Source organism: Crinia signifera, chromosome 8 (genome assembly GCF_055691185.1).
Source record: "Crinia signifera chromosome 8, ASM5569118v1, whole genome shotgun sequence".
Classification (NCBI taxonomy): Eukaryota; Metazoa; Chordata; class Amphibia; order Anura; family Myobatrachidae; genus Crinia; species Crinia signifera.
The window spans coordinates 68409629-68435844 of NC_139224.1; the positions used below are offsets into that span (position 1 = coordinate 68409629).

Consider the following 26216-nt stretch of genomic DNA (forward strand, 5'->3'; position numbering starts at 1 on the left):
AACCGGAAGTGGGGCGCAGCCGCACGTCCGCCCGAGAGAGGCGGAAGACACAGAACTGTGTACTTACAAAAGACACAGGAAGCGGGGCGGAAGTGACGTCCGCCCGCCGGATATGGGGATGCGCATCCCCGCAAACGAAATAAGCACTTTCTGTTATCCTTGCTTTGTTTTTTAACCACTGCACTACAGCAATAGCATTATACTAACCCGATCTTAACACTAATATAAGTGATTAAATGTTTTAGCTATGCCCTTCGTTTTTTAGAAACGGTAGCCACACCCACAGGATGTGACATCATAATTCGGAGCACTAGACTCCCATAGTATAAATAGAGCACTAGGCACATCTCCCTTACACCCCTTGATGAAGTCCTAATCGACGAAACGCGTTGGGTACAGCCTGCTGACTCCTCCAGAAATAGATAAGTCCTCTTTCATAACCCTTTTTTATCTTTTTTCAATTTTTACAAATTCTTAGCTACTATCTCCCCCCCTTTTTTTAGCGCTAACATATGTAGGCCTTTTTAAACTAGATACGCATTTTTTTACATCGCTGTGTTTTTTCTATACCATATCTCTTGTACTGTTTTGTTCTCATATTTAATGCTATTGTGCATTTTTTTATATGTATAAAATAAAATTCTATATTTTTTGAAAGAATTACGTTTCTTAAACAGGTATTTTGTAGTCGCTTAGACCTTTATCCAACCTGCCATACCAGTGTTGGGCCTGGTTAGTACTTGGGTGGGAGACCACATGGGAACACCAGGAGCTGTAGGTTTTTTCCCATTACTGGCAAATTGTTTTTATTCTCTAGCTATTTAAATTGGAAACTTTTTCTTTTTATTGCCAATACAGACATTTAGGAGAGGTCAAACAGACACAATAGCCATCACCTAAAGACTTACCACACTGTTTCGGCCCAATTCCAACTGCTTTTGGCAGCTAAATAGTGTTGAGCCTCTTTAGTAGTTTAATTTGAGACCACCTGCTAATATTATGTCCTGTAGGTCTTTTTACATTACCAACACATGATTTTTTTCAGTAAGCCAATATAGTTAGGAAACTTTTTTATTAGCTTACCTTTAGATAGAAGTAGAAGAGGGCAAACAAGTGCCTGCATCTCACCTACAGCCATACCACATTGGATACGCCCAATCTCGTCTGATCTTGGAAGCTAAGCAGTGTTGGGCCTGGTTAGTACTTGGGTGGGAGACCACATGGGAACACCAGGTGCTGTAGGTTTTTTCCCATTACTGGCAAATTGTTTTTATTCTCTAGCTATTTAAATTGGAAACTTTTTCTTTTTATTGCCAATACAGACATTTGGGAGAGGTCAAACAGACACAATAGCCATCACCTAAAGACTTACCACACTGTTTCGGCCCAATTCCAACTGCTTTTGGCAGCTAAATAGTATTGAGCCTCTTTAGTAGTTTAATTTGAGACCACCTGCTAATATTATGTTCTGTAGGTATTTTTACATTACCAACACATGATTTTTTTCAGTAAGCCAATAATGTTAGGAAACTTTTTTATTAGCTTACCTGGTTATAGAAGTAGAAGAGGGCAAAAAAGTGCCTGTATCTCACCTACAGCCATACCACATTGGATACGCCCAATCTTGTCTGATCTTGGAAGCTAAGCAGTGTTGGGCCTGGTTAGTACTTGGGTGGGAGACCACATGGGAACACCAGGTGCTGTAGGTTTTTTCCCATTACTGGCAAATTGTTTTTATTCTCTAGCTATTTAAATTGGAAACTTTTTCTTTTTATTGCCAATACAGACATTTGGGAGAGGTCAAACAGACACAATAGCCATCACCTAAAGACTTACCACACTGTTTCGGCCCAATTCCAACTGCTTTTGGCAGCTAAATAGTGTTGAGCCTCTTTAGTAGTTTAATTTGAGACCACCTGCTAATATTGTGTCCTGTTGGTCTTTTTACATTACCAACACATGATTTTTTTCAGTAAGCCAATATAGTTAGGAAACTTTTTTATTAGCTTACCTTTAGATAGAAGTAGAAGAGGGCAAAAAAGTGCCTGCATCTCACCTACAGCCATACCACATTGGATACGCCCAATCTCGTCTGATCTTGGAAGCTAAGCAGTGTTGGGCCTGGTTAGTACTTGGGTGGGAGACCACATGGGAACACCAGGTGCTGTAGGTTTTTTCCCATTACTGGCAAATTGTTTTTATTCTCTAGCTATTTAAATTGGAAACTTTTTCTTTTTATTGCCAATACAGACATTTGGGAGAGGTCAAACAGACACAATAGCCATCACCTAAAGACTTACCACACTGTTTCGGCCCAATTCCAACTGCTTTTGGCAGCTAAATAGTGTTGAGCCTCTTTAGTAGTTTAATTTGAGACCACCTGCTAATATTATGTCCTGTAGGTATTTTTACACTACCAACACATGATTTTTTTCAGTAAGCCAATAATGTTAGGAAACTTTTTTATTAGCTTACCTGGTTATAGAAGTAGAAGAGGGCAAAAAAGTGACTGTATCTCACCTACAGCCATACCACATTGGATACGCCCAATCTCGTCTGATCTTGGAAGCTAAGCAGTGTTGGGCCTGGTTAGTACTTGGGTGGGAGACCACATGGGAACACCAGGTGCTGTAGGTTTTTCCCATTACTGGCAAATTGTTTTTATTCTCTAGCTATTTAAATTGGAAACTTTTTCTTTTTATTGCCAATACAGACATTTGGGAGAGGTCAAACAGACACAATAGCCATCACCTAAAGACTTACCACACTGTTTCGGCCCAATTCCAACTGCTTTTGGCAGCTAAATAGTGTTGAGCCTCTTTAGTAGTTTAATTTGAGACCACCTGCTAATATTGTGTCCTGTTGGTCTTTTTACATTACCAACACATGATTTTTTTCAGTAAGCCAATATAGTTAGGAAACTTTTTTATTAGCTTACCTTTAGATAGAAGTAGAAGAGGGCAAAAAAGTGCCTGCTTCTCACCTACAGCCATACCACATTGGATACGCCCAATCTCGTCTGATCTTGGAAGCTAAGCAGTGTTGGGCCTGGTTAGTACTTGGGTGGGAGACCACATGGGAACACCAGGTGCTGTAGGTTTTTTCCCATTACTGGCAAATTGTTTTTATTCTCTAGCTATTTAAATTGGAAACTTTTTCTTTTTATTGCCAATACAGACATTTGGGAGAGGTCAAACAGACACAATAGCCATCACCTAAAGACTTACCACACTGTTTCGGAACAATTTCATCTGCTTTTGGCAGCTAAACAGTGTTGAGCCTCATTAGTAGTTTAATTTGAGACCACCTGCTAATATTATGTCCTGTAGGTCTTTTTACATTACCAACACATGATTTTTTTCAGTAAGCCAATAATGTTAGGAAACTTTTTTATTAGCTTACCTGGTTATAGAAGTAGAAGAGGGCAAAAAAGTGACTCTATCTCACCTACAGCCATACCACATTGGATACGCCCAATCTTGTCTGATCTTGGAAGCTAAGCAGTGTTGGGCCTGGTTAGTACTTGGGTGGGAGACCACATGGGAACACCAGGTGCTGTAGGTTTTTTCCCATTACTGGCAAATTGTTTTTATTCTCTAGCTATTTAAATTGGAAACTTTTTCTTTTTATTGCCAATACAGACATTTGGGAGAGGTCAAACAGACACAATAGCCATCACCTAAAGACTTACCACACTGTTTCGGCCCAATTCCAACTGCTTTTGGCAGCTAAATAGTGTTGAGCCTCTTTAGTAGTTTAATTTGAGACCACCTGCTAATATTATGTCCTGTAGGTCTTTTTACATTACCAACACATGATTTTTTTCAGTAAGCCAATATAGTTAGGAAACTTTTTTATTAGCTTACCTTTAGATAGAAGTAGAAGAGGGTAAACAAGTGCCAGCATCTCACCTACAGCCATACCATATTGGATACGCCCAATCTCGTCTGGTCTTGGAAGCTAAGCAGTGTTGGGCCCGGTTAGTACTTGGGTGGTAGACCACATGGGAACACCAGGTGCTGTAGGTTTTTTCCCATTACTGGCAAATTGTTTTTATTCTCTAGCTATTTAAATTGGAAACTTTTTCTTTTTATTGCCAATACAGACATTTGAGAGAGGTGAAACAGACACAATAGCCATCACCTAAAGACTTACCACACTGTTTCGGCCCAATTCCAACTGCTTTTGGCAGCTAAACAGTGTTGAGCCTCATTAGTAGTTTAATTTGAGACCACCTGCTAATATTATGTCCTGTAGGTCTTTTTACATTACCAACACATGATTTTTTTCAGTAAGCCAATAATGTTAGGAAACTTTTTTATTAGCTTACCTGGTTATAGAAGTAGAAGAGGGCAAAAAAGTGACTCTATTTCACATACAGCCATACCACATTGGATACGCCTGATCTTGGAAGCTAAGCAGTGTTGGGCCTGGTTAGTACTTGGGTGGGAGACCACATGGGAACACCAGGTGCTGTAGGTTTTTTTACCATTACTGGCAAATTGTTTTTATTCTCTAGCTATTTAAATTGGAAACTTTTTCTTTTTATTGCCAATACAGACATTTGGGAGAGGTCAAACAGACACAATAGCCATCACCTAAAGACTTACCACACTGTTTCGGCCCAATTCCAACTGCTTTTGGCAGCTAAATAGTGTTGAGCCTCTTTAGTAGTTTAATTTGAGACCACCTGCTAATATTATGTCCTGTAGGTCTTTTTACATTACCAACACATGATTTTTTTCAGTAAGCCAATAATGTTAGGAAACTTTTTTATTAGCTTACCTGGTTATAGAAGTAGAAGAGGGCAAAAAAGTGACTGTATCTCACCTACAGCCATACCACATTGGATACGCCCAATCTCGTCTCATCTTGGAAGCTAAGCAGTGTTGGGCCTGGTTAGTACTTGGGTGGGAGACCACATGGGAACACCAGGTGCTGTAGGTTTTTTCCCATTACTGGCAAATTGTTTTTATTCTCTAGCTATTTAAATTGGAAACTTTTTCTTTTTATTGCCAATACAGACATTTGGGAGAGGTCAAACAGACACAATAGCCATCACCTAAAGACTTACCACACTGTTTCGGCCCAATTCCAACTGCTTTTGGCAGCTTAATAGTGTTGAGCCTCATTAGTAGTTTAATTTGAGACCACCTGCTAATATTATGTCCTGTAGGTCTTTTTACATTACCAACACATGATTTTTTTCAGTAAGCCAATACAGTTAGGAAACTTTTTTATTAGCTTACCTTTAGATAGAAGTAGAAGAGGGCAAAAAAGTGCCTGTATCTCACCTACAGCCATACCACATTGGATACGCCGAATCTCGTCTGATCTTGGAAGCTAAGCAGTGTTGGGCCTGGTTAGTACTTGGGTGAGAGACGACATGGGAACACCAGGAGCTGTAGGTTTTTTCCCATTACTGGCAAATTGTTTTTATTCTCTAGCTATTTAAATTGGAAACAGTTTATTTTTATTGCCAATACAGACATTTGGGAGAGGTCAAACAGACACAATAGCCATCACCTAAAGACTTACCATACTGTTTCGGCCCAATTCCAACTGCTTTTGGCAGCTAAATAGTGTTGAGCCTCTTTAGTAGTTTAATTTGAGACCACCTGCTAATATTGTGTCCTATTGGTCTTTTTACATTACCAACACATGATTTTTTTCAGTAAGCCAATATAGTTAGGAAACTTTTTTATTAGCTTACCTTTAGATAGAAGTAGAAGAGGGCAAAAAAGTGCCTGCATCTCACCTACAGCCATACCACATTGGGTACGCCCAATCTCGTCTGATCTTGGAAGCTAAGCAGTGTTGGGCCTGGTTAGTACTTGGGTGGGAGACCATATGGGAACACCAGGTGCTGTAGGGTTTTTCCCATTACTGGCAAATTGTTTTTATTCCTAGCTATTTAAATTGGAAACTTTTTCTTTTTATTGCCAATACAGACATTTGAGAGAGGTGAAACAGACACAATAGCCATCACCTAAAGACTTTCCACACTGTTTCGGCCCAATTCCAACTGCTTTTGGCAACTAAACAGTGTTGAGCCTCATTAGTAGTTTAATTTGAGACCACCTGCTAATATTATGTCCTGTAGGTCTTTCTACATTACCAACACATGATTTTTTTCAGTAAGCCAATAATGTTAGGAAACTTTTTTATTAGCTTACCTGGTTATAGAAGTAGAAGAGGGCAAAAAAGTGACTGTATCTCACCTACAGCCATACCACATTGGATACGCCCAATCTCATCTGATCTTGGAAGCTAAGCAGTGTTGGGCCTGGTTAGTACTTGGGTGGGAGACCACATGGGAACACCAGGTGCTGTAGGTTTTTTCCCATTACTGGCAAATTGTTTTTATTCTCTAGCTATTTAAATTGGAAACTTTTTCTTTTTATTGCCAAAACAGACATTTGAGAGAGGTGAAACAGACACAATAGCCATCACCTAAAGACTTACCACACTGTTTCGGCCCAATTCCAACTGCTTTTGGCAGCTAAACAGTGTTGAGCCTCATTAGTAGTTTAATTTGAGACCACCTGCTAATATTATGTCCTGTAGGTCTTTTTACATTACCAACACATGATTTTTTTCAGTAAGCCAATAATGTTAGGAAACTTTTTTATTAGCTTACCTGGTTATAGAAGTAGAAGAGGGCAAAAAAGTGACTCTATTTCACCTGCAGCCATACCACATTGGATATGCCCAATCTTGTCTGATCTTGGAAGCTAAGCAGTGTTGGGCCTGGTTAGTACTTGGGTGGGAGACCACATGGGAACACCAGGTGCTGTAGGTTTTTTCCCATTACTGGCAAATTGTTTTTATTCTCTAGCTATTTAAATTGGAAACTTTTTCTTTTTATTGCCAATACAGACATTTGGGAGAGGTCAAACAGACACAATAGCCATCACCTAAAGACTTACCACACTGTTTCGGCCCAATTCCAACTGCTTTTGGCAGCTAAATAGTGTTGAGCCTCTTTAGTAGTTTATTTGAGACCACCTGCTAATATTATGTCCTGTAGGTCTTTTTACATTACCAACACATGATTTTTTTCAGTAAGCCAATAATGTTAGGAAACTTTTTTATTAGCTTACCTGGTTATAGAAGTAGAAGAGGGCAAAAAAGTGACTGTATCTCACCTACAGCCATACCACATTGGATACGCCCAATCTCGTCTGATCTTGGAAGCTAAGCAGTGTTGGGCCCGGTTAGTACTTGGGTGGGAGACCACATGGGAACACCAGGTGCTGTAGGTTTTTCCCATTACTGGCAAATTGTTTTTATTCTCTAGCTATTTAAATTGGAAACTTTTTCTTTTTATTGCCAATACAGACATTTGGGAGAGGTCAAACAGACACAATAGCCATCACCTAAAGACTTACCACACTGTTTCGGCCCAATTCCAACTGCTTTTGGCAGCTAAATAGTGTTGAGCCTCTTTAGTAGTTTAATTTGAGACCACCTGCTAATATTGTGTCCTGTTGGTCTTTTTACATTACCAACACATGATTTTTTTCAGTAAGCCAATATAGTTAGGAAACTTTTTTATTAGCTTACCTTTAGATAGAAGTAGAAGAGGGCAAAAAAGTGCCTGATTCTCACCTACAGCCATACCACATTGGATACGCCCAATCTCGTCTGATCTTGGAAGCTAAGCAGTGTTGGGCCTGGTTAGTACTTGGGTGGGAGACCACATGGGAACACCAGGTGCTGTAGGTTTTTTCCCATTACTGGCAAATTGTTTTTATTCTCTAGCTATTTAAATTGGAAACTTTTTCTTTTTATTGCCAATACAGACATTTGGGAGAGGTCAAACAGACACAATAGCCATCACCTAAAGACTTACCACACTGTTTCGGCCCAATTCCAACTGCTTTTGGCAGCTAAATAGTATTGAGCCTCTTTAGTAGTTTAATTTGAGACCACCTGCTAATATTATGTCCTGTAGGTCTTTTTACATTACCAACACATGATTTTTTTCAGTAAGCCAATAATGTTAGGAAACTTTTTTATTAGCTTACCTGGTTATAGACGTAGAAGAGGGCAAAAAAGTGACTCTATCTCACCTACAGCCATACCACATTGGATACGCCCAATCTTGTCTGATCTTGGAAGCTAAGCAGTGTTGGGCCTGGTTAGTACTTGGGTGGGAGACCACATGGGAACACCAGGTGCTGTAGGTTTTTTCCCATTACTGGCAAATTGTTTTTATTCTCTAGCTATTTAAATTGGAAACTTTTTCTTTTTATTGCCAATACAGACATTTGGGAGAGGTCAAACAGACACAATAGCCATCACCTAAAGACTTACCACACTGTTTCGGCCCAATTCCAACTGCTTTTGGCAGCTAAATAGTGTTGAGCCTCTTTAGTAGTTTAATTTGAGACCACCTGCTAATATTATGTCCTGTAGGTATTTTTACATTACCAACACATGATTTTTTTCAGTAAGCCAATAATGTTAGGAAACTTTTTTATTAGCTTACCTGGTTATAGAAGTAGAAGAGGGCAAAAAAGTGCCTGTATCTCACCTACAGCCATACCACATTGGATACGCCCAATCTCGTCTGATCTTGGAAGCTAAGCAGTGTTGGGCCTGGTTAGTACTTGGGTGGGAGACCACATGGGAACACCAGGTGCTGTAGGTTTTTCCCATTACTGGCAAATTGTTTTTATTCTCTAGCTATTTAAATTGGAAACTTTTTCTTTTTATTGCCAATACAGACATTTGGGAGAGGTCAAACAGACACAATAGCCATCACCTAAAGACTTACCACACTGTTTCGGCCCAATTCCAACTGCTTTTGGCAGCTAAATAGTGTTGAGCCTCTTTAGTAGTTTAATTTGAGACCACCTGCTAATATTGTGTCCTGTTGGTCTTTTTACATTACCAACACATGATTTTTTTCAGTAAGCCAATATAGTTAGGAAACTTTTTTATTAGCTTACCTTTAGATAGAAGTAGAAGAGGGTAAACAAGTGCCAGCATCTCACCTACAGCCATACCATATTGGATACGCCCAATCTCGTCTGGTCTTGGAAGCTAAGCAGTGTTGGGCCCGGTTAGTACTTGGGTGGGAGACCATATGGGAACACCAGGTGCTGTAGGGTTTTTCCCATTACTGGCAAATTGTTTTTATTCCTAGCTATTTAAATTGGAAACTTTTTCTTTTTATTGCCAATACAGACATTTGAGAGAGGTGAAACAGACACAATAGCCATCACCTAAAGACTTTCCACACTGTTTCGGCCCAATTCCAACTGCTTTTGGCAACTAAACAGTGTTGAGCCTCATTAGTAGTTTAATTTGAGACCACCTGCTAATATTATGTCCTGTAGGTCTTTCTACATTACCAACACATGATTTTTTTCAGTAAGCCAATAATGTTAGGAAACTTTTTTATTAGCTTACCTGGTTATAGAAGTAGAAGAGGGCAAAAAAGTGACTGTATCTCACCTACAGCCATACCACATTGGATACGCCCAATCTCATCTGATCTTGGAAGCTAAGCAGTGTTGGGCCTGGTTAGTACTTGGGTGGGAGACCACATGGGAACACCAGGTGCTGTAGGTTTTTTCCCATTACTGGCAAATTGTTTTTATTCTCTAGCTATTTAAATTGGAAACTTTTTCTTTTTATTGCCAAAACAGACATTTGAGAGAGGTGAAACAGACACAATAGCCATCACCTAAAGACTTACCACACTGTTTCGGCCCAATTCCAACTGCTTTTGGCAGCTAAACAGTGTTGAGCCTCATTAGTAGTTTAATTTGAGACCACCTGCTAATATTATGTCCTGTAGGTCTTTTTACATTACCAACACATGATTTTTTTCAGTAAGCCAATAATGTTAGGAAACTTTTTTATTAGCTTACCTGGTTATAGAAGTAGAAGAGGGCAAAAAAGTGACTCTATTTCACCTGCAGCCATACCACATTGGATATGCCCAATCTTGTCTGATCTTGGAAGCTAAGCAGTGTTGGGCCTGGTTAGTACTTGGGTGGGAGACCACATGGGAACACCAGGTGCTGTAGGTTTTTTCCCATTACTGGCAAATTGTTTTTATTCTCTAGCTATTTAAATTGGAAACTTTTTCTTTTTATTGCCAATACAGACATTTGGGAGAGGTCAAACAGACACAATAGCCATCACCTAAAGACTTACCACACTGTTTCGGCCCAATTCCAACTGCTTTTGGCAGCTAAATAGTGTTGAGCCTCTTTAGTAGTTTATTTGAGACCACCTGCTAATATTATGTCCTGTAGGTCTTTTTACATTACCAACACATGATTTTTTTCAGTAAGCCAATAATGTTAGGAAACTTTTTTATTAGCTTACCTGGTTATAGAAGTAGAAGAGGGCAAAAAAGTGACTGTATCTCACCTACAGCCATACCACATTGGATACGCCCAATCTCGTCTGATCTTGGAAGCTAAGCAGTGTTGGGCCCGGTTAGTACTTGGGTGGGAGACCACATGGGAACACCAGGTGCTGTAGGTTTTTTCCCATTACTGGCAAATTGTTTTTATTCTCTAGCTATTTAAATTGGAAACTTTTTCTTTTTATTGCCAATACAGACATTTGGGAGAGGTCAAACAGACACAATAGCCATCACCTAAAGACTTACCACACTGTTTCGGCCCAATTCCAACTGCTTTTGGCAGCTAAATAGTATTGAGCCTCTTTAGTAGTTTAATTTGAGACCACCTGCTAATATTATGTCCTGTAGGTCTTTTTACATTACCAACACATGATTTTTTTCAGTAAGCCAATAATGTTAGGAAACTTTTTTATTAGCTTACCTGGTTATAGACGTAGAAGAGGGCAAAAAAGTGACTCTATCTCACCTACAGCCATACCACATTGGATACGCCCAATCTTGTCTGATCTTGGAAGCTAAGCAGTGTTGGGCCTGGTTAGTACTTGGGTGGGAGACCACATGGGAACACCAGGTGCTGTAGGTTTTTTCCCATTACTGGCAAATTGTTTTTATTCTCTAGCTATTTAAATTGGAAACTTTTTCTTTTTATTGCCAATACAGACATTTGGGAGAGGTCAAACAGACACAATAGCCATCACCTAAAGACTTACCACACTGTTTCGGCCCAATTCCAACTGCTTTTGGCAGCTAAATAGTGTTGAGCCTCTTTAGTAGTTTAATTTGAGACCACCTGCTAATATTATGTCCTGTAGGTATTTTTACATTACCAACACATGATTTTTTTCAGTAAGCCAATAATGTTAGGAAACTTTTTTATTAGCTTACCTGGTTATAGAAGTAGAAGAGGGCAAAAAAGTGCCTGTATCTCACCTACAGCCATACCACATTGGATACGCCCAATCTCGTCTGATCTTGGAAGCTAAGCAGTGTTGGGCCTGGTTAGTACTTGGGTGGGAGACCACATGGGAACACCAGGTGCTGTAGGTTTTTCCCATTACTGGCAAATTGTTTTTATTCTCTAGCTATTTAAATTGGAAACTTTTTCTTTTTATTGCCAATACAGACATTTGGGAGAGGTCAAACAGACACAATAGCCATCACCTAAAGACTTACCACACTGTTTCGGCCCAATTCCAACTGCTTTTGGCAGCTAAATAGTGTTGAGCCTCTTTAGTAGTTTAATTTGAGACCACCTGCTAATATTGTGTCCTGTTGGTCTTTTTACATTACCAACACATGATTTTTTTCAGTAAGCCAATATAGTTAGGAAACTTTTTTATTAGCTCACCTTTAGATAGAAGTAGAAGAGGGTAAACAAGTGCCAGCATCTCACCTACAGCCATACCATATTGGATACGCCCAATCTCGTCTGGTCTTGGAAGCTAAGCAGTGTTGGGCCCGGTTAGTACTTGGGTGGTAGACCACATGGGAACACCAGGTGCTGTAGGTTTTTTCCCATTACTGGCAAATTGTTTTTATTCTCTAGCTATTTAAATTGGAAACTTTTTCTTTTTATTGCCAATACAGACATTTGAGAGAGGTGAAACAGACACAATAGCCATCACCTAAAGACTTACCACACTGTTTCGGCCCAATTCCAACTGCTTTTGGCAGCTAAACAGTGTTGAGCCTCATTAGTAGTTTAATTTGAGACCACCTGCTAATATTATGTCCTGTAGGTCTTTTTACATTACCAACACATGATTTTTTTCAGTAAGCCAATAATGTTAGGAAACTTTTTTATTAGCTTACCTGGTTATAGAAGTAGAAGAGGGCAAAAAAGTGACTCTATTTCACATACAGCCATACCACATTGGATACGCCTGATCTTGGAAGCTAAGCAGTGTTGGGCCTGGTTAGTACTTGGGTGGGAGACCACATGGGAACACCAGGTGCTGTAGGTTTTTTTACCATTACTGGCAAATTGTTTTTATTCTCTAGCTATTTAAATTGGAAACTTTTTCTTTTTATTGCCAATACAGACATTTGGGAGAGGTCAAACAGACACAATAGCCATCACCTAAAGACTTACCACACTGTTTCGGCCCAATTCCAACTGCTTTTGGCAGCTAAATAGTGTTGAGCCTCTTTAGTAGTTTAATTTGAGACCACCTGCTAATATTATGTCCTGTAGGTCTTTTTACATTACCAACACATGATTTTTTTCAGTAAGCCAATAATGTTAGGAAACTTTTTTATTAGCTTACCTGGTTATAGAAGTAGAAGAGGGCAAAAAAGTGACTGTATCTCACCTACAGCCATACCACATTGGATACGCCCAATCTCGTCTGATCTTGGAAGCTAAGCAGTGTTGGGCCTGGTTAGTACTTGGGTGGGAGACCACATGGGAACACCAGGTGCTGTAGGTTTTTTCCCATTACTGGCAAATTGTTTTTATTCTCTAGCTATTTAAATTGGAAACTTTTTCTTTTTATTGCCAATACAGACATTTGGGAGAGGTCAAACAGACACAATAGCCATCACCTAAAGACTTACCACACTGTTTCGGCCCAATTCCAACTGCTTTTGGCAGCTTAATAGTGTTGAGCCTCATTAGTAGTTTAATTTGAGACCACCTGCTAATATTATGTCCTGTAGGTCTTTTTACATTACCAACACATGATTTTTTTCAGTAAGCCAATACAGTTAGGAAACTTTTTTATTAGCTTACCTTTAGATAGAAGTAGAAGAGGGCAAAAAAGTGCCTGTATCTCACCTACAGCCATACCACATTGGATACGCCGAATCTCATCTGATCTCGGAAGCTAAGCAGTGTTGGGCCTGGTTAGTACTTGGGTGAGAGACGACATGGGAACACCAGGAGCTGTAGGTTTTTTCCCATTACTGGCAAATTGTTTTTATTCTCTAGCTATTTAAATTGGAAACAGTTTATTTTTATTGCCAATACAGACATTTGGGAGAGGTCAAACAGACACAATAGCCATCACCTAAAGACTTACCATACTGTTTCGGCCCAATTCCAACTGCTTTTGGCAGCTAAATAGTGTTGAGCCTCTTTAGTAGTTTAATTTGAGACCACCTGCTAATATTGTGTCCTATTGGTCTTTTTACATTACCAACACATGATTTTTTTCAGTAAGCCAATATAGTTAGGAAACTTTTTTATTAGCTTACCTTTAGATAGAAGTAGAAGAGGGCAAAAAAGTGCCTGCATCTCACCTACAGCCATACCACATTGGGTACGCCCAATCTCGTCTGATCTTGGAAGCTAAGCAGTGTTGGGCCTGGTTAGTACTTGGGTGGGAGACCATATGGGAACACCAGGTGCTGTAGGGTTTTTCCCATTACTGGCAAATTGTTTTTATTCCTAGCTATTTAAATTGGAAACTTTTTCTTTTTATTGCCAATACAGACATTTGAGAGAGGTGAAACAGACACAATAGCCATCACCTAAAGACTTTCCACACTGTTTCGGCCCAATTCCAACTGCTTTTGGCAACTAAACAGTGTTGAGCCTCATTAGTAGTTTAATTTGAGACCACCTGCTAATATTATGTCCTGTAGGTCTTTCTACATTACCAACACATGATTTTTTTCAGTAAGCCAATAATGTTAGGAAACTTTTTTATTAGCTTACCTGGTTATAGAAGTAGAAGAGGGCAAAAAAGTGACTGTATCTCACCTACAGCCATACCACATTGGATACGCCCAATCTCATCTGATCTTGGAAGCTAAGCAGTGTTGGGCCTGGTTAGTACTTGGGTGGGAGACCACATGGGAACACCAGGTGCTGTAGGTTTTTTCCCATTACTGGCAAATTGTTTTTATTCTCTAGCTATTTAAATTGGAAACTTTTTCTTTTTATTGCCAAAACAGACATTTGAGAGAGGTGAAACAGACACAATAGCCATCACCTAAAGACTTACCACACTGTTTCGGCCCAATTCCAACTGCTTTTGGCAGCTAAACAGTGTTGAGCCTCATTAGTAGTTTAATTTGAGACCACCTGCTAATATTATGTCCTGTAGGTCTTTTTACATTACCAACACATGATTTTTTTCAGTAAGCCAATAATGTTAGGAAACTTTTTTATTAGCTTACCTGGTTATAGAAGTAAAAGAGGGCAAAAAAGTGACTCTATTTCACCTGCAGCCATACCACATTGGATATGCCCAATCTTGTCTGATCTTGGAAGCTAAGCAGTGTTGGGCCTGGTTAGTACTTGGGTGGGAGACCACATGGGAACACCAGGTGCTGTAGGTTTTTTCCCATTACTGGCAAATTGTTTTTATTCTCTAGCTATTTAAATTGGAAACTTTTTCTTTTTATTGCCAATACAGACATTTGGGAGAGGTCAAACAGACACAATAGCCATCACCTAAAGACTTACCACACTGTTTCGGCCCAATTCCAACTGCTTTTGGCAGCTAAATAGTGTTGAGCCTTTTTAGTAGTTTAATTTGAGACCACCTGCTAATATTATGTCCTGTAGGTCTTTTTACATTACCAACACATGATTTTTTTCAGTAAGCCAATAATGTTAGGAAACTTTTTTATTAGCTTACCTGGTTATAGAAGTAGAAGAGGGCAAAAAAGTGACTGTATCTCACCTACAGCCATACCACATTGGATACGCCCAATCTCGTCTGATCTTGGAAGCTAAGCAGTGTTGGGCCCGGTTAGTACTTGGGTGGGAGACCACATGGGAACACCAGGTGCTGTAGGTTTTTCCCATTACTGGCAAATTGTTTTTATTCTCTAGCTATTTAAATTGGAAACTTTTTCTTTTTATTGCCAATACAGACATTTGGGAGAGGTCAAACAGACACAATAGCCATCACCTAAAGACTTACCACACTGTTTCGGCCCAATTCCAACTGCTTTTGGCAGCTAAATAGTGTTGAGCCTCTTTAGTAGTTTAATTTGAGACCACCTGCTAATATTGTGTCCTGTTGGTCTTTTTACATTACCAACACATGATTTTTTTCAGTAAGCCAATATAGTTAGGAAACTTTTTTATTAGCTTACCTTTAGATAGAAGTAGAAGAGGGCAAAAAAGTGCCTGATTCTCACCTACAGCCATACCACATTGGATACGCCCAATCTCGTCTGATCTTGGCAGCTAAGCAGTGTTGGGCCTGGTTAGTACTTGGGTGGGAGACCACATGGGAACACCAGGTGCTGTAGGTTTTTTCCCATTACTGGCAAATTGTTTTTATTCTCTAGCTATTTAAATTGGAAACTTTTTCTTTTTATTGCCAATACAGACATTTGGGAGAGGTCAAACAGACACAATAGCCATCACCTAAAGACTTACCACACTGTTTCGGCCCAATTCCAACTGCTTTTGGCAGCTAAATAGTATTGAGCCTCTTTAGTAGTTTAATTTGAGACCACCTGCTAATATTATGTCCTGTAGGTCTTTTTACATTACCAACACATGATTTTTTTCAGTAAGCCAATAATGTTAGGAAACTTTTTTATTAGCTTACCTGGTTATAGACGTAGAAGAGGGCAAAAAAGTGACTCTATCTCACCTACAGCCATACCACATTGGATACGCCCAATCTTGTCTGATCTTGGAAGCTAAGCAGTGTTGGGCCTGGTTAGTACTTGGGTGGGAGACCACATGGGAACACCAGGTGCTGTAGGTTTTTTCCCATTACTGGCAAATTGTTTTTATTCTCTAGCTATTTAAATTGGAAACTTTTTCTTTTTATTGCCAATACAGACATTTGGGAGAGGTCAAACAGACACAATAGCCATCACCTAAAGACTTACCACACTGTTTCGGCCCAATTCCAACTGCTTTTGGCAGCTAAATAGTGTTGAGCCTCTTTAGTAGTTTAATTTGAGACCACCTGCTAATATTATGTCCTGTAGGTATTTTTACATTACCAACACATGATTTTTTTCAGTAAGCCAATAATGTTAGGAAACTTTTTTATTAGCTTACCTGGTTATAGAAGTAGAAGAGGGCAAAAAAGTGCCTGTATCTCACCTACAGCCATACCACATTGGATACGCCCAATCTCGTCTGATCTTGGAAGCTAAGCAGTGTTGGGCCTGGTTAGTACTTGGGTGGGAGACCACATGGGAACACCAGGTGCTGTAGGTTTTTCCCATTACTGGCAAATTGTTTTTATTCTCTAGCTATTTAAATTGGAAACTTTTTCTTTTTATTGCCAATACAGACATTTGGGAGAGGTCAAACAGACACAATAGCCATCACCTAAAGACTTACCACACTGTTTCGGCCCAATTCCAACTGCTTTTGGCAGCTAAATAGTGTTGAGCCTCTTTAGTAGTTTAATTTGAGACCACCTGCTAATATTGTGTCCTGTTGGTCTTTTTACATTACCAACACATGATTTTTTTCAGTAAGCCAATATAGTTAGGAAACTTTTTTATTAGCTTACCTTTAGATAGAAGTAGAAGAGGGCAAAAAAGTGCCTGCATCTCACCTACAGCCATACCACATTGGATACGCCCAATCTCGTCTGATCTTGGAAGCTAAGCAGTGTTGGGCCTGGTTAGTACTTGGGTGGGAGACCACATGGGAACACCAGGTGCTGTAGGTTTTTTCCCATAACTGGCAAATTGTTTTTATTCTCTAGCTATTTAAATTGGAAACTTTTTCTTTTTATTGCCAATACAGACATTTGGGAGAGGTCAAACAGACACAATAGCCATCACCTAAAGACTTACCACACTGTTTCGGCCCAATTCCAACTGCTTTTGGCAGCTAAATAGTGTTGAGCCTCTTTAGTAGTTTAATTTGAGACCACCTGCTAATATTATGTCCTGTAGGTATTTTTACATTACCAACACATGATTTTTTTCAGTAAGCCAATAATGTTAGGAAACTTTTTTATTAGCTTACCTGGTTATAGAAGTAGAAGAGGGCAAAAAAGTGACTGTATCTCACCTACAGCCATACCACATTGGATACGCCCAATCTCGTCTGATCTTGGAAGCTAAGCAGTGTTGGGCCTGGTTAGTACTTGGGTGGGAGACCACATGGGAACACCAGGTGCTGTAGGTTTTTCCCATTACTGGCAAATTGTTTTTATTCTCTAGCTATTTAAATTGGAAACTTTTTTTTTTTATTGCCAATACAGACATTTGGGAGAGGTCAAACAGACACAATAGCCATCACCTAAAGACTTACCACACTGTTTCGGCCCAATTCCAACTGCTTTTGGCAGCTAAATAGTGTTGAGCCTCTTTAGTAGTTTAATTTGAGACCACCTGCTAATATTGTGTCCTGTTGGTCTTTTTACATTACCAACACATGATTTTTTTCAGTAAGCCAATATAGTTAGGAAACTTTTTTATTAGCTTACCTTTAGATAGAAGTAGAAGAGGGCAAAAAAGTGCCTGCATCTCACCTACAGCCATACCACATTGGATACGCCCAATCTCGTCTGATCTTGGAAGCTAAGCAGTGTTGGGCCTGGTTAGTACTTGGGTGGGAGACCACATGGGAACACCAGGTGCTGTAGGTTTTTTCCCATTACTGGCAAATTGTTTTTATTCTCTAGCTATTTAAATTGGAAACTTTTTCTTTTTATTGCCAATACAGACATTTGGGAGAGGTCAAACAGACACAATAGCCATCACCTAAAGACTTACCACACTGTTTCGGCCCAATTCCAACTGCTTTTGGCAGCTAAATAGTGTTGAGCCTCTTTAGTAGTTTAATTTGAGACCACCTGCTAATATTATGTCCTGTAGGTATTTTTACATTACCAACACATGATTTTTTTCAGTAAGCCAATAATGTTAGGAAACTTTTTTATTAGCTTACCTGGTTATAGAAGTAGAAGAGGGCAAAAAAGTGCCTGTATCTCACCTACAGCCATACCACATTGGATACGCCCAATCTCGTCTGATCTTGGAAGCTAAGCAGTGTTGGGCCTGGTTAGTACTTGGGTGGGAGACCACATGGGAACACCAGGTGCTGTAGGTTTTTCCCATTACTGGCAAATTGTTTTTATTCTCTAGCTATTTAAATTGGAAACTTTTTCTTTTTATTGCCAATACAGACATTTGGGAGAGGTCAAACAGACACAATAGCCATCACCTAAAGACTTACCACACTGTTTCGGCCCAATTCCAACTGCTTTTGGCAGCTAAATAGTGTTGAGCCTCTTTAGTAGTTTAATTTGAGACCACCTGCTAATATTGTGTCCTGTTGGTCTTTTTACATTACCAACACATGATTTTTTTCTGTAAGCCAATATAGTTAGGAAACTTTTTTATTAGCTTACCTTTAGATAGAAGTAGAAGAGGGCAAAAAAGTGCCTGCATCTCACCTACAGCCATACCACATTGGATACGCCCAATCTCGTCTGATCTTGGAAGCTAAGCAGTGTTGGGCCTGGTTAGTACTTGGGTGGGAGACCACATGGGAACACCAGGTGCTGTAGGTTTTTTCCCATTACTGGCAAATTGTTTTTATTCTCTAGCTATTTAAATTGGAAACTTTTTCTTTTTATTGCCAATACAGACATTTGGGAGAGGTCAAACAGACACAATAGCCATCACCTAAAGACTTACCACACTGTTTCGGCCCAATTCCAACTGCTTTTGGCAGCTAAATAGTGTTGAGCCTCTTTAGTAGTTTAATTTGAGACCACCTGCTAATATTATGTCCTGTAGGTATTTTTACATTACCAACACATGATTTTTTTCAGTAAGCCAATAATGTTAGGAAACTTTTTTATTAGCTTACCTGTTTATAGAAGTAGAAGAGGGCAAAAAAGTGACTGTATCTCACCTACAGCCATACCACATTGGATACGCCCAATCTCGTCTGATCTTGGAAGCTAAGCAGTGTTGGGCCTGGTTAGTACTTGGGTGGGAGACCACATGGGAACACCAGGTGCTGTAGGTTTTTCCCATTACTGGCAAATTGTTTTTATTCTCTAGCTATTTAAATTGGAAACTTTTTCTTTTTATTGCCAATACAGACATTTGGGAGAGGTCAAACAGACACAATAGCCATCACCTAAAGACTTACCACACTGTTTCGGCCCAATTCCAACTGCTTTTGGCAGCTAAATAGTGTTGAGCCTCTTTAGTAGTTTAATTTGAGACCACCTGCTAATATTGTGTCCTGTTGGTCTTTTTACATTACCAACACATGATTTTTTTCAGTAAGCCAATATAGTTAGGAAACTTTTTTATTAGCTTACCTTTAGATAGAAGTAGAAGAGGGCAAAAAAGTGCCTGCATCTCACCTACAGCCATACCACATTGGATACGCCCAATCTCGTCTGATCTTGGAAGCTAAGCAGTGTTGGGCCTGGTTAGTACTTGGGTGGGAGACCACATGGGAACACCAGGTGCTGTAGGTTTTTTCCCATTACTGGCAAATTGTTTTTATTCTCTAGCTATTTAAATTGGAAACTTTTTCTTTTTATTGCCAATACAGACATTTGGGAGAGGTCAAACAGACACAATAGCCATCACCTAAAGACTTACCACACTGTTTCGGACCAATTTCATCTGCTTTTGGCAGCTAAACAGTGTTGAGCCTCATTAGTAGTTTAATTTGAGACCACCTGCTAATATTATGTCCTGTAGGTCTTTTTACATTACCAACACATGATTTTTTTCAGTAAGCCAATAATGTTAGGAAACTTTTTTATTAGCTTACCTGGTTATAGAAGTAGAAGAGGGCAAAAAAGTGACTCTATCTCACCTACAGCCATACCACATTGGATACGCCCGATTTTGGAAGCTAAGCAGTGTTGGGCCTGGTTAGTACTTGGGTGGGAGACCACATGGGAACACCAGGTGCTGTAGGTTTTTTCCCATTACTGGCAAATTGTTTTTATTCTCTAGCTATTTAAATTGGAAACTTTTTCTTTTTATTGCCAATACAGACATTTGGGAGAGGTCAAACAGACACAATAGCCATCACCTAAAGACTTACCACACTGTTTCGGCCCAATTCCAACTGCTTTTGGCAGCTAAATAGTGTTGAGCCTCTTTAGTAGTTTAATTTGAGACCACCTGCTAATATTATGTCCTGTAGGTCTTTTTACATTACCAACACATGATTTTTTTCAGTAAGCCAATATAGTTAGGAAACTTTTTTATTAGCTTGCCTTTAGATAGAAGTAGAAGAGGGTAAACAAGTGCCAGCATCTCACCTACAGCCATACCATATTGGATACGCCCAATCTCGTCTGGTCTTGGAAGCTAAGCAGTGTTGGGCCCGGTTAGTACTTGGGTGGTAGACCACATGGGAACACCAGGTGCTGTAGGTTTTTTCCCATTACTGGCAAATTGTTTTTATTCTCTAGCTATTTAAATTGGAAACTTTTTCTTTTTATTGCCAATACAGACATTTGAGAGAGGTGAAACAGACACAATAGCCATCACCTAAAGACTTTCCACACTGTTTCGGCCCAATTCCAACTGCTTTTGGCAGCTATATAGTATTGAGCCTCTTTAGTAGTTTAATTTGAGACCACCTGCTAATATTATGTCCTGTAGGTCTTTTTACATTACCAACACATGATTTTTTTCAGTAAGCCAATATAGTTAGGAAACTTTTTTATTAGCTTACCTTTAGATAGAAGTAGAAGAGGGCAAAAAAGTGCCTGCATCTCACCTACAGCCATACCACATTGGATACGCCCAATCTCGTCTGATCTTGGAAGCTAAGCAGTGTTGGGCCTGGTTAGTACTTGGGTGGGAGACCACATGGGAACACCAGGTGCTGTAGGTTTTTTCCCATTACTGGCAAATTGTTTTTATTCTCTAGCTATTTAAATTGGAAACTTTTTCTTTTTATTGCCAATACAGACATTTAAGAGAGGTGAAACAGACACAATAGCCATCACCTAAAGACTTTCCACACTGTTTCGGCCCAATTCCAACTGCTTTTGGCAACTAAAAAGTGTTGAGCATTATTAGTAGTTTAATTTGAGACCACCTGCTAATATTATGTCCTGTAGGTCTTTTTACATTACCAACACATGATTTTTTTCAGTAAGCCAATAATGTTAGGAAACATTTTTATTAGCTTACCTGGTTATAGAAGTAGAAGAGGGCAAAAAAGTGACTGTATCTCACCTACAGCCATACCGCATTGGATACGCCCAATCTCGTCTGATCTTGGAAGCTAAGCAGTGTTGGGCCTGGTTAGTACTTGGGTGGGAGACCACATGGGAACACCAGGTGCTGTAGGTTTTTCCCATTACTGGCAAATTGTTTTTATTCTCTAGCTATTTAAATTGGAAACTTTTTCTTTTTATTGCCAATACAGACATTTGGGAGAGGTCAAACAGACACAATAGCCATCACCTAAAGACTTACCACACTGTTTCGGCCCAATTCCAACTGCTTTTGGCAGCTAAATAGTGTTGAGCCTCTTTAGTAGTTTAATTTGAGACCACCTGCTAATATTGTGTCCTGTTGGTCTTTTTACATTACCAACACATGATTTTTTTCAGTAAGCCAATATAGTTAGGAAACTTTTTTATTAGCTTACCTTTAGATAGAAGTAGAAGAGGGCAAAAAAGTGCCTGCATCTCACCTACAGCCATACCACATTGGATACGCCCAATCTCGTCTGGTCTTGGAAGCTAAGCAGTGTTGGGCACGGTTAGTACTTGGGTGGGAGACCACATGGGAACACCAGGTGCTGTAGGTTTTTTCCCATTACTGGCAAATTGTTTTTATTCTCTAGCTAATTAAATTGGAAACTTTTTCTTTTTATTGCCAATACAGACATTTGGGAGAGGTCAAACAGACACAATAGCCATCACCTAAAGACTTACCACACTGTTTCGGCCCAATTCCAACTGCTTTTGGCAGCTAAATAGTATTGAGCCTCTTTAGTAGTTTAATTTGAGACCACCTGCTAATATTATGTCCTATAGGTCTTTTTACATTACCAACACATGATTTTTTTCAGTAAGCCAATATAGTTAGGAAACTTTTTTATTAGCTTACCTTTAGATAGAAGTAGAAGAGGGCAAAAAAGTGCCTGCATCTCACCTACAGCCATACCACATTGGATACGCCCAATCTCATCTGATCTTGGAAGCTAAGCAGTGTTGGGCCTGGTTAGTACTTGGGTGGGAGACCACATGGGAACACCAGGTGCTGTAGGTTTTTTCCCATTACTGGCAAATTGTTTTTATTCTCTAGCTATTTAAATTGGAAACTTTTTCTTTTTATTGCCAATACAGACATTTGAGAGAGGTGAAACAGACACAATAGCCATCACCTAAAGACTTTCCACACTGTTTCGGCCCAATTCCAACTGCTTTTGGCAACTAAACAGTGTTGAGCATTATTAGTAGTTTAATTTGAGACCACCTGCTAATATTATGTCCTGTAGGTCTTTTTACATTCACCTAAAGATTTACCACACTGTTTCGGCCCAATTCCAACTGCTTTTGGCAGCTAAATAGTGTTGAGCCTCTTTAGTAGTTTAATTTGAGACCACCTGCTAATATTATGTCCTGTAGGTCTTTTTACATTACCAACACATGATTTTTTTCAGTAAGCCAATATAGTTAGGAAACTTTTTTATTAGCTTACCTTTAGATAGAAGTAGAAGAGGGTAAACAAGTGCCAGCATCTCACCTACAGCCATACCACATTGGATACGCCCAATCTCGTCTGGTCTTGGAAGCTAAGCAGTGTTGGGCCCAGTTAGTACTTGGGTGGGAGACCACATGGGAACACCAGGTGCTGTAGGTTTTTTCCCATTACTGGCAAATTGTTTTTATTCTCTAGCTATTTAAATTGGAAACTTTTTCTTTTTATTGCCAATACAGACATTTGGGAGAGGTCAAACAGACACAATAGCCATCACCTAAAGACTTACCACACTGTTTCGGCCCAATTCCAACTGCTTTTGGCAGCTAAATAGTGTTGAGCCTCTTTAGTAGTTTAATTTGAGACCACCTGCTAATATTATGTCCTGTAGGTCTTTTTACATTACCAACACATGATTTTTTTCAGTAAGCCAATATAGTTAGGAAACTTTTTTATTAGCTTACCTTTAGATAGAAGTAGAAGAGGGTAAACAAGTGCCAGCATCTCACCTACAGCCATACCATATTGGATACGCCCAATCTCGTCTGGTCTTGGAAGCTAAGCAGTGTTGGGCCCGGTTAGTACTTGGGTGGTAGACCACATGGGAACACCAGGTGCTGTAGGTTTTTTCCCATTACTGGCAAATTGTTTTTATTCTCTAGCTATTTAAATTGGAAACTTTTTCTTTTTATTGCCAATACAGACATTTGAGAGAGGTGAAACAGACACAATAGCCATCACCTAAAGACTTTCCACACTGTTTCGGCCCAATTCCAACTGCTTTTGGCAGCTATATAGTATTGAGCCTCTTTAGTAGTTTAATTTGAGACCACCTGCTAATATTATGTCCTGTAGGTCTTTTTACATTACCAACACATGATTTTTTTCAGTAAGCCAATATAGTTAGGAAACTTTTTTATTAGCTTACCTTTAGATAGAAGTAGAAGAGGGCAAAAAAGTGCCTGCATCTCACCTACAGCCATACCACATTGGATACGCCCAATCTTGTCTGATCTTGGAAGCTAAGCAGTGTTGGGCCTGGTTAGTACTTGGGTGGGAGACCACATGGGAACACCAGGTGCTGTAGGTTTTTTCCCATTACTGGCAAATTGTTTTTATTCTCTAGCTATTTAAATTGGAAACTTTTTCTTTTTATTGCCAATACAGACATTTGAGAGAGGTGAAACAGACACAATAGCCATCACCTAAAGACTTTCCACACTGTTTCGGCCCAATTCCAACTGCTTTTGGCAACTAAACAGTGTTGAGCATTATTAGTAGTTTAATTTGAGACCACCTGCTAATATTATGTCCTGTAGGTCTTTTTACATTACCAACACATGATTTTTTTCAGTAAGCCAATAATGTTAGGAAACATTTTTATTAGCTTACCTGGTTATAGAAGTAGAAGAGGGCAAAAAAGTGACTGTATCTCACCTACAGCCATACTGCATTGGATACGCCCAATCTCGTCTGATCTTGGAAGCTAAGCAGTGTTGGGCCTGGTTAGTACTTGGGTGGGAGACCACATGGGAACACCAGGTGCTGTAGGTTTTTCCCATTACTGGCAAATTGTTTTTATTCTCTAGCTATTTAAATTGGAAACTTTTTCTTTTTATTGCCAATACAGACATTTGGGAGAGGTCAAACAGACACAATAGCCATCACCTAAAGACTTACCACACTGTTTCGGCCCAATTCCAACTGCTTTTGGCAGCTAAATAGTGTTGAGCCTCTTTAGTAGTTTAATTTGAGACCACCTGCTAATATTGTGTCCTGTTGGTCTTTTTACATTACCAACACATGATTTTTTTCAGTAAGCCAATATAGTTAGGAAACTTTTTTATTAGCTTACCTTTAGATAGAAGTAGAAGAGGGCAAAAAAGTGCCTGCATCTCACCTACAGCCATACCACATTGGATACGCCCAATCTCGTCTGGTCTTGGAAGCTAAGCAGTGTTGGGCCCGGTTAGTACTTGGGTGGGAGACCACATGGGAACACCAGGTGCTGTAGGTTTTTTCCCATTACTGGCAAATTGTTTTTATTCTCTAGCTATTTAAATTGGAAACTTTTTCTTTTTATTGCCAATACAGACATTTGGGAGAGGTCAAACAGACACAATAGCCATCACCTAAAGACTTACCACACTGTTTCGGCCCAATTCCAACTGCTTTTGGCAGCTAAATAGTATTGAGCCTCTTTAGTAGTTTAATTTGAGACCACCTGCTAATATTATGTCCTAGAGGTCTTTTTACATTACCAACACATGATTTTTTTCAGTAAGCCAATATAGTTAGGAAACTTTTTTATTAGCTTACCTTTAGATAGAAGTAGAAGAGGGCAAAAAAGTGCCTGCATCTCACCTACAGCCATACCACATTGGATACGCCCAATCTCATCTGATCTTGGAAGCTAAGCAGTGTTGGGCCTGGTTAGTACTTGGGTGGGAGACCACATGGGAACACCAGGTCCTGTAGGTTTTTTCCCATTACTGGCCAATTGTTTTTATTCTCTAGCTATTTAAATTGGAAACTTTTTCTTTTTATTGCCAATACAGACATTTGAGAGAGGTAAAACAGACACAATAGCCATCACCTAAAGACTTTTCACACTGTTTCGGCCCAATTCCAACTGCTTTTGGCAACTAAACAGTGTTGAGCATTATTAGTAGTTTAATTTGAGACCACCTGCTAATATTATGTCCTGTAGGTCTTTTTACATTCACCTAAAGATTTACCACACTGTTTCGGCCCAATTCCAACTGCTTTTGGCAGCTAAATAGTGTTGAGCCTCTTTAGTTGTTTAATTTGAGACCACCTGCTAATATTATGTCCTGTAGGTCTTTTTACATTACCAACACATGATTTTTTTCAGTAAGCCAATATAGTTAGGAAACTTTTTTATTAGCTTACCTTTAGATAGAAGTAGAAGAGGGTAAACAAGTGCCAGCATCTCACCTACAGCCATACCACATTGGATACGCCCAATCTCGTCTGGTCTTGGAAGCTAAGCAGTGTTGGGCCCGGTTAGTACTTGGGTGGGAGACCACATGGGAACACCAGGTGCTGTAGGTTTTTTCCCATTACTGGCAAATTGTTTTTATTCTCTAGCTATTTAAATTGGAAACTTTTTCTTTTTATTGCCAATACAGACATTTGGGAGAGGTCAAACAGACACAATAGCCTTCACCTAAAGACTTACCACACTGTTTCGGCCCAATTCCAACTGCTTTTGGCA

General features: G+C 39.5%; 49 non-coding genes and 5 pseudogenes across 49 annotated transcripts; all 54 read left to right on the forward strand.

Moving 5' to 3' along the window:
- Positions 1 to 1126: 1126 nt before the first annotated feature.
- Positions 1127 to 1245, forward strand: LOC146034113 (5S ribosomal RNA). Its single transcript, XR_014459520.1, has one exon. It is a non-coding gene; the product is annotated as a 5S ribosomal RNA (ribosomal RNA).
- Positions 1246 to 1590: 345 nt separating this feature from the next.
- LOC146031893 (5S ribosomal RNA) lies at positions 1591 to 1709 on the forward strand. Its single transcript, XR_014457344.1, has one exon. It is a non-coding gene; the product is annotated as a 5S ribosomal RNA (ribosomal RNA).
- A 345-nt stretch (positions 1710 to 2054) lies between these two features.
- Positions 2055 to 2173, forward strand: LOC146034126 (5S ribosomal RNA). Its single transcript, XR_014459532.1, has one exon. It is a non-coding gene; the product is annotated as a 5S ribosomal RNA (ribosomal RNA).
- A 345-nt stretch (positions 2174 to 2518) lies between these two features.
- Positions 2519 to 2637, forward strand: LOC146034138 (5S ribosomal RNA). Its single transcript, XR_014459544.1, has one exon. It is a non-coding gene; the product is annotated as a 5S ribosomal RNA (ribosomal RNA).
- Positions 2638 to 2981: 344 nt separating this feature from the next.
- LOC146034151 (5S ribosomal RNA) lies at positions 2982 to 3100 on the forward strand. The gene has a single exon (XR_014459557.1). It is a non-coding gene; the product is annotated as a 5S ribosomal RNA (ribosomal RNA).
- A 345-nt stretch (positions 3101 to 3445) lies between these two features.
- LOC146031894 (5S ribosomal RNA) lies at positions 3446 to 3564 on the forward strand. Its single transcript, XR_014457345.1, has one exon. It is a non-coding gene; the product is annotated as a 5S ribosomal RNA (ribosomal RNA).
- A 345-nt stretch (positions 3565 to 3909) lies between these two features.
- Positions 3910 to 4028, forward strand: LOC146034061 (5S ribosomal RNA). Its single transcript, XR_014459467.1, has one exon. It is a non-coding gene; the product is annotated as a 5S ribosomal RNA (ribosomal RNA).
- Positions 4029 to 4373: 345 nt separating this feature from the next.
- Positions 4374 to 4482, forward strand: LOC146029167 (5S ribosomal RNA; annotated as a pseudogene).
- A 346-nt stretch (positions 4483 to 4828) lies between these two features.
- On the forward strand, positions 4829 to 4947 carry LOC146033847 (5S ribosomal RNA). The gene has a single exon (XR_014459256.1). It is a non-coding gene; the product is annotated as a 5S ribosomal RNA (ribosomal RNA).
- A 345-nt stretch (positions 4948 to 5292) lies between these two features.
- On the forward strand, positions 5293 to 5411 carry LOC146028610 (5S ribosomal RNA; annotated as a pseudogene).
- A 345-nt stretch (positions 5412 to 5756) lies between these two features.
- LOC146033123 (5S ribosomal RNA) lies at positions 5757 to 5875 on the forward strand. Its single transcript, XR_014458533.1, has one exon. It is a non-coding gene; the product is annotated as a 5S ribosomal RNA (ribosomal RNA).
- Positions 5876 to 6219: 344 nt separating this feature from the next.
- LOC146030909 (5S ribosomal RNA) lies at positions 6220 to 6338 on the forward strand. The gene has a single exon (XR_014456391.1). It is a non-coding gene; the product is annotated as a 5S ribosomal RNA (ribosomal RNA).
- A 345-nt stretch (positions 6339 to 6683) lies between these two features.
- On the forward strand, positions 6684 to 6802 carry LOC146033719 (5S ribosomal RNA). Its single transcript, XR_014459127.1, has one exon. It is a non-coding gene; the product is annotated as a 5S ribosomal RNA (ribosomal RNA).
- Positions 6803 to 7146: 344 nt separating this feature from the next.
- LOC146030427 (5S ribosomal RNA) lies at positions 7147 to 7265 on the forward strand. The gene has a single exon (XR_014455922.1). It is a non-coding gene; the product is annotated as a 5S ribosomal RNA (ribosomal RNA).
- Positions 7266 to 7609: 344 nt separating this feature from the next.
- LOC146034163 (5S ribosomal RNA) lies at positions 7610 to 7728 on the forward strand. The gene has a single exon (XR_014459569.1). It is a non-coding gene; the product is annotated as a 5S ribosomal RNA (ribosomal RNA).
- Positions 7729 to 8073: 345 nt separating this feature from the next.
- LOC146031896 (5S ribosomal RNA) lies at positions 8074 to 8192 on the forward strand. Its single transcript, XR_014457348.1, has one exon. It is a non-coding gene; the product is annotated as a 5S ribosomal RNA (ribosomal RNA).
- Positions 8193 to 8537: 345 nt separating this feature from the next.
- On the forward strand, positions 8538 to 8656 carry LOC146034175 (5S ribosomal RNA). Its single transcript, XR_014459582.1, has one exon. It is a non-coding gene; the product is annotated as a 5S ribosomal RNA (ribosomal RNA).
- A 344-nt stretch (positions 8657 to 9000) lies between these two features.
- LOC146034526 (5S ribosomal RNA) lies at positions 9001 to 9119 on the forward strand. Its single transcript, XR_014459930.1, has one exon. It is a non-coding gene; the product is annotated as a 5S ribosomal RNA (ribosomal RNA).
- Positions 9120 to 9463: 344 nt separating this feature from the next.
- LOC146030920 (5S ribosomal RNA) lies at positions 9464 to 9582 on the forward strand. Its single transcript, XR_014456402.1, has one exon. It is a non-coding gene; the product is annotated as a 5S ribosomal RNA (ribosomal RNA).
- A 345-nt stretch (positions 9583 to 9927) lies between these two features.
- LOC146033720 (5S ribosomal RNA) lies at positions 9928 to 10046 on the forward strand. The gene has a single exon (XR_014459128.1). It is a non-coding gene; the product is annotated as a 5S ribosomal RNA (ribosomal RNA).
- Positions 10047 to 10390: 344 nt separating this feature from the next.
- LOC146030429 (5S ribosomal RNA) lies at positions 10391 to 10509 on the forward strand. The gene has a single exon (XR_014455924.1). It is a non-coding gene; the product is annotated as a 5S ribosomal RNA (ribosomal RNA).
- A 345-nt stretch (positions 10510 to 10854) lies between these two features.
- LOC146031897 (5S ribosomal RNA) lies at positions 10855 to 10973 on the forward strand. The gene has a single exon (XR_014457349.1). It is a non-coding gene; the product is annotated as a 5S ribosomal RNA (ribosomal RNA).
- A 345-nt stretch (positions 10974 to 11318) lies between these two features.
- LOC146034187 (5S ribosomal RNA) lies at positions 11319 to 11437 on the forward strand. The gene has a single exon (XR_014459594.1). It is a non-coding gene; the product is annotated as a 5S ribosomal RNA (ribosomal RNA).
- A 344-nt stretch (positions 11438 to 11781) lies between these two features.
- Positions 11782 to 11900, forward strand: LOC146034062 (5S ribosomal RNA). Its single transcript, XR_014459468.1, has one exon. It is a non-coding gene; the product is annotated as a 5S ribosomal RNA (ribosomal RNA).
- Positions 11901 to 12245: 345 nt separating this feature from the next.
- On the forward strand, positions 12246 to 12354 carry LOC146029168 (5S ribosomal RNA; annotated as a pseudogene).
- A 346-nt stretch (positions 12355 to 12700) lies between these two features.
- Positions 12701 to 12819, forward strand: LOC146034199 (5S ribosomal RNA). The gene has a single exon (XR_014459606.1). It is a non-coding gene; the product is annotated as a 5S ribosomal RNA (ribosomal RNA).
- A 345-nt stretch (positions 12820 to 13164) lies between these two features.
- LOC146028925 (5S ribosomal RNA) lies at positions 13165 to 13283 on the forward strand (annotated as a pseudogene).
- A 345-nt stretch (positions 13284 to 13628) lies between these two features.
- LOC146033124 (5S ribosomal RNA) lies at positions 13629 to 13747 on the forward strand. The gene has a single exon (XR_014458534.1). It is a non-coding gene; the product is annotated as a 5S ribosomal RNA (ribosomal RNA).
- A 344-nt stretch (positions 13748 to 14091) lies between these two features.
- LOC146030932 (5S ribosomal RNA) lies at positions 14092 to 14210 on the forward strand. The gene has a single exon (XR_014456413.1). It is a non-coding gene; the product is annotated as a 5S ribosomal RNA (ribosomal RNA).
- A 345-nt stretch (positions 14211 to 14555) lies between these two features.
- Positions 14556 to 14674, forward strand: LOC146033722 (5S ribosomal RNA). The gene has a single exon (XR_014459131.1). It is a non-coding gene; the product is annotated as a 5S ribosomal RNA (ribosomal RNA).
- Positions 14675 to 15019: 345 nt separating this feature from the next.
- Positions 15020 to 15138, forward strand: LOC146030430 (5S ribosomal RNA). Its single transcript, XR_014455925.1, has one exon. It is a non-coding gene; the product is annotated as a 5S ribosomal RNA (ribosomal RNA).
- A 344-nt stretch (positions 15139 to 15482) lies between these two features.
- On the forward strand, positions 15483 to 15601 carry LOC146030851 (5S ribosomal RNA). The gene has a single exon (XR_014456334.1). It is a non-coding gene; the product is annotated as a 5S ribosomal RNA (ribosomal RNA).
- Positions 15602 to 15946: 345 nt separating this feature from the next.
- LOC146031898 (5S ribosomal RNA) lies at positions 15947 to 16065 on the forward strand. The gene has a single exon (XR_014457350.1). It is a non-coding gene; the product is annotated as a 5S ribosomal RNA (ribosomal RNA).
- Positions 16066 to 16410: 345 nt separating this feature from the next.
- On the forward strand, positions 16411 to 16529 carry LOC146034211 (5S ribosomal RNA). Its single transcript, XR_014459618.1, has one exon. It is a non-coding gene; the product is annotated as a 5S ribosomal RNA (ribosomal RNA).
- A 344-nt stretch (positions 16530 to 16873) lies between these two features.
- Positions 16874 to 16992, forward strand: LOC146034223 (5S ribosomal RNA). The gene has a single exon (XR_014459630.1). It is a non-coding gene; the product is annotated as a 5S ribosomal RNA (ribosomal RNA).
- A 345-nt stretch (positions 16993 to 17337) lies between these two features.
- LOC146034236 (5S ribosomal RNA) lies at positions 17338 to 17456 on the forward strand. The gene has a single exon (XR_014459642.1). It is a non-coding gene; the product is annotated as a 5S ribosomal RNA (ribosomal RNA).
- A 344-nt stretch (positions 17457 to 17800) lies between these two features.
- LOC146034248 (5S ribosomal RNA) lies at positions 17801 to 17919 on the forward strand. The gene has a single exon (XR_014459654.1). It is a non-coding gene; the product is annotated as a 5S ribosomal RNA (ribosomal RNA).
- Positions 17920 to 18264: 345 nt separating this feature from the next.
- Positions 18265 to 18383, forward strand: LOC146034260 (5S ribosomal RNA). Its single transcript, XR_014459666.1, has one exon. It is a non-coding gene; the product is annotated as a 5S ribosomal RNA (ribosomal RNA).
- Positions 18384 to 18727: 344 nt separating this feature from the next.
- LOC146034273 (5S ribosomal RNA) lies at positions 18728 to 18846 on the forward strand. The gene has a single exon (XR_014459679.1). It is a non-coding gene; the product is annotated as a 5S ribosomal RNA (ribosomal RNA).
- Positions 18847 to 19191: 345 nt separating this feature from the next.
- On the forward strand, positions 19192 to 19310 carry LOC146034285 (5S ribosomal RNA). Its single transcript, XR_014459692.1, has one exon. It is a non-coding gene; the product is annotated as a 5S ribosomal RNA (ribosomal RNA).
- A 344-nt stretch (positions 19311 to 19654) lies between these two features.
- On the forward strand, positions 19655 to 19773 carry LOC146034297 (5S ribosomal RNA). Its single transcript, XR_014459704.1, has one exon. It is a non-coding gene; the product is annotated as a 5S ribosomal RNA (ribosomal RNA).
- A 345-nt stretch (positions 19774 to 20118) lies between these two features.
- On the forward strand, positions 20119 to 20227 carry LOC146028826 (5S ribosomal RNA; annotated as a pseudogene).
- A 345-nt stretch (positions 20228 to 20572) lies between these two features.
- Positions 20573 to 20691, forward strand: LOC146034063 (5S ribosomal RNA). Its single transcript, XR_014459469.1, has one exon. It is a non-coding gene; the product is annotated as a 5S ribosomal RNA (ribosomal RNA).
- A 345-nt stretch (positions 20692 to 21036) lies between these two features.
- LOC146034309 (5S ribosomal RNA) lies at positions 21037 to 21155 on the forward strand. Its single transcript, XR_014459716.1, has one exon. It is a non-coding gene; the product is annotated as a 5S ribosomal RNA (ribosomal RNA).
- Positions 21156 to 21500: 345 nt separating this feature from the next.
- Positions 21501 to 21619, forward strand: LOC146030396 (5S ribosomal RNA). Its single transcript, XR_014455893.1, has one exon. It is a non-coding gene; the product is annotated as a 5S ribosomal RNA (ribosomal RNA).
- Positions 21620 to 21963: 344 nt separating this feature from the next.
- Positions 21964 to 22082, forward strand: LOC146033886 (5S ribosomal RNA). Its single transcript, XR_014459294.1, has one exon. It is a non-coding gene; the product is annotated as a 5S ribosomal RNA (ribosomal RNA).
- A 345-nt stretch (positions 22083 to 22427) lies between these two features.
- LOC146030944 (5S ribosomal RNA) lies at positions 22428 to 22546 on the forward strand. The gene has a single exon (XR_014456424.1). It is a non-coding gene; the product is annotated as a 5S ribosomal RNA (ribosomal RNA).
- A 475-nt stretch (positions 22547 to 23021) lies between these two features.
- On the forward strand, positions 23022 to 23140 carry LOC146033532 (5S ribosomal RNA). The gene has a single exon (XR_014458940.1). It is a non-coding gene; the product is annotated as a 5S ribosomal RNA (ribosomal RNA).
- A 345-nt stretch (positions 23141 to 23485) lies between these two features.
- LOC146034064 (5S ribosomal RNA) lies at positions 23486 to 23604 on the forward strand. The gene has a single exon (XR_014459470.1). It is a non-coding gene; the product is annotated as a 5S ribosomal RNA (ribosomal RNA).
- A 345-nt stretch (positions 23605 to 23949) lies between these two features.
- LOC146031899 (5S ribosomal RNA) lies at positions 23950 to 24068 on the forward strand. Its single transcript, XR_014457351.1, has one exon. It is a non-coding gene; the product is annotated as a 5S ribosomal RNA (ribosomal RNA).
- Positions 24069 to 24413: 345 nt separating this feature from the next.
- Positions 24414 to 24532, forward strand: LOC146031334 (5S ribosomal RNA). Its single transcript, XR_014456802.1, has one exon. It is a non-coding gene; the product is annotated as a 5S ribosomal RNA (ribosomal RNA).
- A 344-nt stretch (positions 24533 to 24876) lies between these two features.
- On the forward strand, positions 24877 to 24995 carry LOC146031627 (5S ribosomal RNA). The gene has a single exon (XR_014457089.1). It is a non-coding gene; the product is annotated as a 5S ribosomal RNA (ribosomal RNA).
- Positions 24996 to 25340: 345 nt separating this feature from the next.
- Positions 25341 to 25459, forward strand: LOC146031876 (5S ribosomal RNA). The gene has a single exon (XR_014457328.1). It is a non-coding gene; the product is annotated as a 5S ribosomal RNA (ribosomal RNA).
- A 475-nt stretch (positions 25460 to 25934) lies between these two features.
- Positions 25935 to 26053, forward strand: LOC146031628 (5S ribosomal RNA). The gene has a single exon (XR_014457091.1). It is a non-coding gene; the product is annotated as a 5S ribosomal RNA (ribosomal RNA).
- The last annotated feature ends 163 nt before the right edge of the window (positions 26054 to 26216 follow it).